At 42.0% G+C, this 7652-nt stretch overlaps 1 protein-coding gene across 1 annotated transcript in view; it reads right to left on the bottom strand.

Moving 5' to 3' along the window:
* EYA1 (EYA transcriptional coactivator and phosphatase 1) overlaps positions 1-7652 on the bottom strand; it is a 164906-nt gene that overhangs the window by 32303 nt on the left and 124951 nt on the right. The gene's annotated exons all lie outside the window — the stretch shown is intronic.

Raw genomic sequence — 7652 nt, 5'->3', positions numbered from 1 at the left:
ACAGTAATATGCTAATGCAGAGGCTTAGATGTTCATTAATGTGAAGTAACACCATACTTAAAAGCACAACGCAGCCATGCAGCTCTTTTTGACACACAAAAGAGGTTGTGTTCTGAATTGCCATCAAGAACACATTAATATACAACCAGGTGGATTTTAAGTAAGAATCTGAGGAGAAATCAGCCAATTCCTAATTATTAGAACATAACTATTTTTTTTGGCAAAGAACCAGATAGTGCTTTACAGTAATACCTGACAGCATTCCCTATCTTTTATCATTAAGAGAAATACATCAACTAATGTAGCTGAAAAACTCTTACCATATTGCCATTCATTATAGATGACTCCCATGCACATATCATCCCTTTGCATATAGAGACCTCACAACCAGAAGTGGCTTGTGAAGCCATGAGTGTACATTACATATCCTTCACAAATGGCAGAAAAATTATTGCTAACCGTCACGACTGTGCCCCATGCATTATTGCATTTCTCAGAGGTGACAAAATTAATTTTTTTTAATATCATAATATATAATCTTATTTTGAACCTTCCCACAGAAGCCCACACCAAAAAACTGAAATGAACCAACAGAAATAAAAATCCAAAAAGAAAAAAAATCATGAATAGAACTAAAAATTGATTTGCTTTTAATTACTTCAATAGAATTCAATACAAAAAAAAAAAGTATTCTATTCATAAGAAAAAGTGTTATGTAAGATTAAAAAAGAAAGGCCTAATAAGTGTCATTTTCAGCTTTGGTATATATCTCAAAGGAACAGATCTAATGAGATGGTGTCATTTTAGAATAAAGTTTGCAAAACACTGAACCAACTTTTTAAAATAGGATGTTCCTAATAATTCAATACCACCAATTATTTCTTTAGCATATCTTGTTATAATATGTAACTGATATGCCAAAAAAATGAATAAACCAATCTTTGAAAAGGGTCACTATAAGTATGTAAATATATAGCCTTTAAAGATACAGAAAGAATCACAGAATTATTAAATTACAGAATGGCTAGGGTAGGAAGAGACCTTAAAGATCATCTAGTTCCAACTCCTCTGCTGTGGGCAGGGGTATCTTCCTCTTGACCAGGTTGCTCAGAGCCCCATCCAACCCAGCCTTAAACATTTCCAGGGATGGGGCATCCATAACTTCTCTGGGCAACCTATTCCAGTGTCTCACCACCCTCATAGTAAAGAATTTCTTCCTAATATCTAATCTACATCTACCCTCTGACAGTTTGAAGCCATCATTCCTTGTCCTATCATTATATGCCTTGTAAAATATCCTTCTGTATGTCTCCTTTAGGTATTGGATGGCCACAATGAGGTCTTCCTGGAGTCTTCTCCAGGTTGAACAACTCCAAGTCTCTCAGTCTTTCCTCTTATGAGAGGTGCTCCAGTTGTCTGATCACCTTTATGGCCCTCCTCTGGGCTCACACTATGCCCTTCTTTTAGTGGGGGCCCCAGAGCTGGATGCAGCACTCCAGGTGAGGTCTCATGGGGGGACAATCACCTTCCTTGACCTACTGGTCATGCTTCTTTTGATGCAGCCCAGGATATGGTTGGCTTTCTAGGCTGCAAGTGCACATTGTAGGGGTATGTTGAGCTTCTTGTCAACAAACACCTCCAAGTTCTTCTACCCAGGGCTGCTCTCAATTCTCCAGCTCTTGTGCTTGGGGTTGCCCAATCCAGATGCAGCCTGTTGCACTTGGCCTTGTTGAACATCATGAGGTTTTCATGGGCCCACCTCTCAAGCCTTTCAAGGTCCCTCTGCATGGCATCCCTTCCATCCAGTGTGTTGACGGCATCCTCCTTGTTGGGATGCATCATTCCTGAGCTTAAAGGAGGTGATCCTTGAATATCAACCAGCTTTCTTGGACCCCTCTTCCTTCCAGGGATTTATTCCATGGTACTCTACCAAGCAGATCCCTAAAGAGGCCAAAGTCTTTCTCCAGAAGTTCAGGGTAGTGAGCTTCTTGTGCATCCTTCTTGCTGTCCTAAGGATCTTGAACTCCCCCCTTTCATGGTCACTGCAGTCAAGCCTGCCCTTGAGCTTTACATTCTCCACCAGCCTTTCTTGTTGGTGAGAACAAGGTCCAGCTTAGCACCTCTCCTTGTTGGCTCCTCTATCACTTGGAGAAGGAAGTCATCAGTAACGCCTTATAGAAACCTCCTGTTTGTGTTGTCCCTCCAACAGATATTGGGGTGGCTGAAGTTTCCCATGAGGACAAGGAGGAGTCAATGTGAAGCTGCTCCTATCTGTCTACAGAGTGTCTCATCCACTCAACCTTCCTGGTCGGGCGGTCTACAGCAGATCCCCACTTAATATCACCTGTCTCTGCTCTCCCTTTAATCCTGACTCGTAAGCGCTTGGTCAGCTCCTTATCCATCCCCAGACAGCACTCCAGGCACTCCAGCGTTGACATACACTTACACCTCCTCCTCATCTCCCCTGCCTGTCATTCCTGAAGAGCCTATATATTTTCATTCTAACACTCCAATCACAAGAGTCATCTCACTAGTCTTTGTGTTGCCAATAAGATTGTAGACCTGCAAGCATGCACACACACACCTCTAATTCCTCTTGTTTACTCCCCATGCTGTATGAGTTTGCATAGAAGCATTTAAGATGGGCCCCTGATCAAGCCAACTTACTGGCTGGAGTGGCTGGAATTCCTTTGTGCTGCTCTTCAGGTGCTCTTCTGCTGACCTGTGATCCCTTTCCAGATTCTGGGCACCTACTGCTGTTGCTGGCATCAGACTGGTACGAGTGGGATGGATTGAGGTTCCCCTTCTCCAGCAACCTTAGTTTCAAGCCTTCTTCCCCATCTTGACAAGCCTATGACCGAAGATGCTCTTCCCCTCCTCTGACAGATGAAGCCCATCAGCCTCCAGTAGACCTGGTTCCTCAAAGCGAGTCCTATGACCTATGAGCTGTGGTACGTGTCCTGAAACCATTTGTTGACTTGCCAGATTCAAATGGCCCTTTCAAATTCCTTCGCTCTGGCTGGGAGGATTGATGAAAACACTACCTGCGCTCCAGAGTCCCTTAGTGCTGCTCCCAGGGCTCTGTAATCCATTTTGATACTCCTCAGACTGCTTCTGGCTGTATCACTGGTGCCCATGTGAAACAACAGCAGCAGATAAAAGTCAGTGGACTGTATAAAGCTTGGAAGTCTCTTGCTGACATCCCTGTGGCCCTGGTAAACAGCACACCTCTCTAGAGAGCACATCAGGTTGGCAAATATGTTGCCTCAGGAGTAAGTTGCCTACTATTGCCACCTCTCGCCTTCTCTTAGTTGCTCTCATTGTTATATGGGGTGCAAGGTCGGGCTCCTTACTCAGTTCCAACATCTCTCCTGATGTGATGGGTCTTTCCTTTTCAGTCTGCACAGGGGTGAAATGGTTCTGCATGGGCACCTCAGGCATTGGGGAAGTGCCTTCCTCTTACAGGTCCTTGCCCTTGCAAGCTTATATTCTTATACATTACTGGCCCCTCTCCCTTCTGTGTGGGCCAATGGAGGAGTTTTTGGCTGTTTGGCTCTGGGCTGTGAGTCTTCTGCAGATTGCACTTGGAACTTGCTATCCAACTCTTTCTCACCCTCCCTGCTGTTATGCAGCCTTTTCACTGCCTCCTGCAGCTCAGCCACCTGCTGCAGGAGATCCTCCACCTGGCACACCTGTGGCAGGCAGGTCTGCTGCCTGTCCCTGCCCCAGGAGGAAGGTCTAGGCACTTTCTGCAGTTGGAGTTCTGCACTGCAGCCTCTCCCTTTGTCAGGTCTGTCTGGGTGGACGCACTGGCCACTGCTGGAGCAGATGGTGCAGATCCACTGTTGGAGCTGCAGCCTTTGCTCTCAGATGAGTGCCCACCATTCTGCCTTGGGGGTCCGGTAGGATAAATGCCCTTGACCGGTGTAGATGGCCACAGAATAGTGCCTGGTTGCTGGGCTGTGTAGACTTCAAGGCCAATGGAATGTTCCTCCTTTGAGGAGGTGTCCTCCCTGCACAGCCTCCTGAGCAAACTACCACACTATGACCTGTCTGCCTGCCCTGGTCGCAAAAGTCAACAGGTCACAGGGTTCCTGGTCACAGGGCTCACTAGGGCTGCCTTTGGTGGGAAGTGAGGGTGGCCACCATAACTCCTGGCCTTGCACATGCCAGGAGAATGAGCCACTCTCATGAGATCTGCCTGCTCTTGGTGAGTCTCTGTGCTCTCCTGGGATTTCCCTGACTCAGGAAATTCCCCTTGTAAGCCATGATCCCCCACTCTGCTCTAGAACACGCCTGCATCAGAGCTGATCACCTTGGTGAGTGATGAGATAGGCAGATGTCACATTTCAGTCCTATCATCAAGTTGCTAATTTCCCTAAAACATTGGAGCATACATCCTAAAATACCTAATATCTGTAATTGCTTCGCATACACCATTAAAATATTATACCTTATTATCCCTATCACAACATAATCAGCATGTAAAATCAAACATTATTTTCAGATGAGGTAACTCTGGCTCTCTTGAGAGCACTGCATCAACGTAGTTATTCCCTCCTGCACACAATTAAAATTCAACTATAGAACACAGAGTATGAGATCTTTAAATGAAAAAATTCAATACTGAAACCCCAAATTTCTTATTTGGAAGCCAAAACACAGATTTTGGAATCTAAATTTTGAGAACATTGCCCTTTTTTTCTACTGTTTGGCCTAGTGCACTCCTCTAATTTCATTATGAAATTACTACTAATGCAAGAAAACATTGTTTATGATGGTACTTAGATCAAATTATAGGTAAGTAAACATTAATATTTTTCCTTTCAGTATGTAAAAAAACTTGTAATTCCCCTTTAGTGTGCTGTTTAAGGAACGGTCCTCAAGATCTGAAATTATTTGCTATTACATCACTTTGGAATTAATAGGTCCAAATAAATCTGTATAAAGTGAAGGAAATAAGCCATTTATTTCACTTTTTTCAAAGCAAAAACTAAGAACTAATACAAGGGTGCAGTAACTAATTGCAAATCTAAATGTAGCTCACCCATTCAGAAACAGAATTCTGACTTCAGAGCTAAAGATCTTCAGTAAGATCTGATTGAATTATTTCATTGAGTTTGAAAATTTCAGTTACATATACCATGCTTATTCTTATTCTTACCACTATTACATAAAGCACAACATACATGAAATTAGATGATTCATTTACCTGGCTTTATCCCTTACTAAATTCAGATGGGTAAACTTGTTTGCAACTGATACCCATTGGCATTTATTGACTTTATACAGACTAAAAATTGACCGCTGAAGTTTAGAATTTAATCTAAGAATATTAAATAAATCTCTAGGCTGAGCTTTGAAAAGCCAGTTAGGTCATAAACAAATCAAGCTGTGCTTCAGAGATCACTGCTGCAACTCTGCCCTTTGCATTCAAAATGCTAAATCAGTCTTCAGCAGTTTATAAGAAGAAAAAGTATTTTTACTTGGATAACAAGAGAGCTGTTCTGATTATAGAGTTTTCTGGAATGTGTTGGATGAAAGAAGATTTTTATTTAAAAACATTAACTTGTGGTATCTGGAAAAATGTGCATCATAGGCCAAAGTTATGTCTGATGATTGCCTGCCCGTAAACCCAGTCTCCCTATATGCCAGGAAGGGTTCCCTCTGAGCCTGGGTGAGCTGGAAAACATCAGTTTTCAGGTTCCCACTTTGAATTAAGCCTAGACCCAAAGACACGTCTAAACTGTGGGTTAAATATGTTCCAAATCCAGCTTTGTCTGCCTTCACACTATTGCTGGGCAAGGATACCCAAGCTCTGTGGCTCACTGGCAATGTTGCCAACAAACATCTTGATCCCTAACAGCCCAGACGCTTGTGCACAAGCACTGGAAAGCTTAGGCCTGAGCAGGGTCACCACTAGATCTTTCAGACTCAGTCCTTCATCAGCGAGAACAGATGCTTTAAGCCTGAGGCACGTCCAAGCCAAATTGCCCACAGTTTTCATGGAAGCCTGTCAAGCTGTAAGCAGCCTGAACTTCCAAACCACCAAGCAAAGACTTTGAGTTTCTGAGATGGATATGAGGAATCTGCCCTGAGGTCACAGACCTTGGGAAACAGGCAGGCCCTGCTAGTAAAATGGTGATGCTCACAAGAACGACAAACTGTGGCTCCTTCAAAAACACCATATGTCTGTGACATGTTTCAAAAAATGTGTCACTTATGGTGAACTGAAAGCCTCAGTCTGTGATGAGGTCTATTCCTTACATGCTGCTTCCCAAAAAGTACAGGCTCTCTTATGCCCTTTCACTGTGTACTTTTCTGAAGGCTTCTCTACGCATTCTGAACATGCTCTTCATTTCTTGGACAAGGCATGATCTTTCAGCCTGGAGCTCATGTTCCCCAGGAATAAGGACTTAGAGCTTATGTACAAGGACATGAACACAACTGTTTACTCCTAGGTGCCTCTATGTATGAAGAAGACAGACTAGGGTATGGAAAAAACCTATCACACTTGAGTTTGGAGACACAAGATAAACTGGCTTGCAAAGAACCAGGCTTATCCAGTGAGCTTCTCTGCTTTCACTAACCACCTGGATCAGTATACACAGCTTCACATTTCTTCAGTGAATGAACTGCTTTACTGTATTGTTAAGGCTGCAAGATGCCTATTAGCAGAAGATATTTTACCATCCATAAAATGTGATTGGTTAACTTCCATTAAAGTCAGTGATGCTGACAACCATGTATGAAGTAGCTACATGTCTGGCTATGCACAGCAAATGAAAACACACTGAACTTCATTGAATATGCTGGTAAGATACGGTAGTACTTTCTCATTCTGCTCTGGATAAAATGAAATAAAACCAGAAATCAGAAACAGATTTGGAAAATAACTAGCATTGTTATAATTTTAGACAAATCTGAAAAACAAGTCCTACACGTGCAACTCACTGATGGTGCATCGTATATCCAAAACAATCGTATCTTTACATTTAGCTCGCTTAATGAAAGAAAACAGTACTTTAAAATTTAAAGAAACCAGATATTTTATTGTAAGTATAAAAAATAAATACTCTAAGGAATGGAAGAAAAAATAAAGCACGTTAAATGATTTCATTATATACTAAGATGCCAAATCATCTGTGAGTAGTTTCTTTTTAGATGAAAAGAAATCAAAATATAGGACAGATGTTAGACAAACCACATTTGAGGTCTATCACACACTGGCATTTTTCAAATGATTTTGGCTCATCTATTAAATAAGGTGTATTTTGCTTGATTTTGAAAAGGGAAACATCAGGAAATATTTAAAGGCCAATTGCTGCCAATTAACTTTGATCAGCAAAAGTTGAATTTGAATCTTTTAGATTCTTTTGCCTGTCTGGAATAACACACTACTCTAAAATCTAGCAAAACAACAACTTGATGATTAATGTGTGTTGGCAGCCCCACCACAAGCTTGCTTAACAGCTGGATTTTAAATAAACAGCTGTCTTCACTACGTTGGGAAAGAAATCTGACTGTTTTCATGTTTTCGCGTTATTCAAATATGATCAGAAATTGCATTTTTCCCTTTTAAGATGAAACAGCCAGGCATTACAGTGACAGTCGCTTTCAGCAGTTTGGGTAGTTTTAGAATGATCTCACGA

The sequence above is a fragment of the Neopelma chrysocephalum genome, unplaced genomic scaffold, assembly GCF_003984885.1.
Source record: "Neopelma chrysocephalum unplaced genomic scaffold, ASM398488v2 Primary Assembly neopelma1_22, whole genome shotgun sequence".
NCBI classification, from domain to species: domain Eukaryota; kingdom Metazoa; phylum Chordata; class Aves; order Passeriformes; family Pipridae; genus Neopelma; species Neopelma chrysocephalum.
This window is presented reverse-complemented; position numbering and strand designations above follow the sequence as displayed.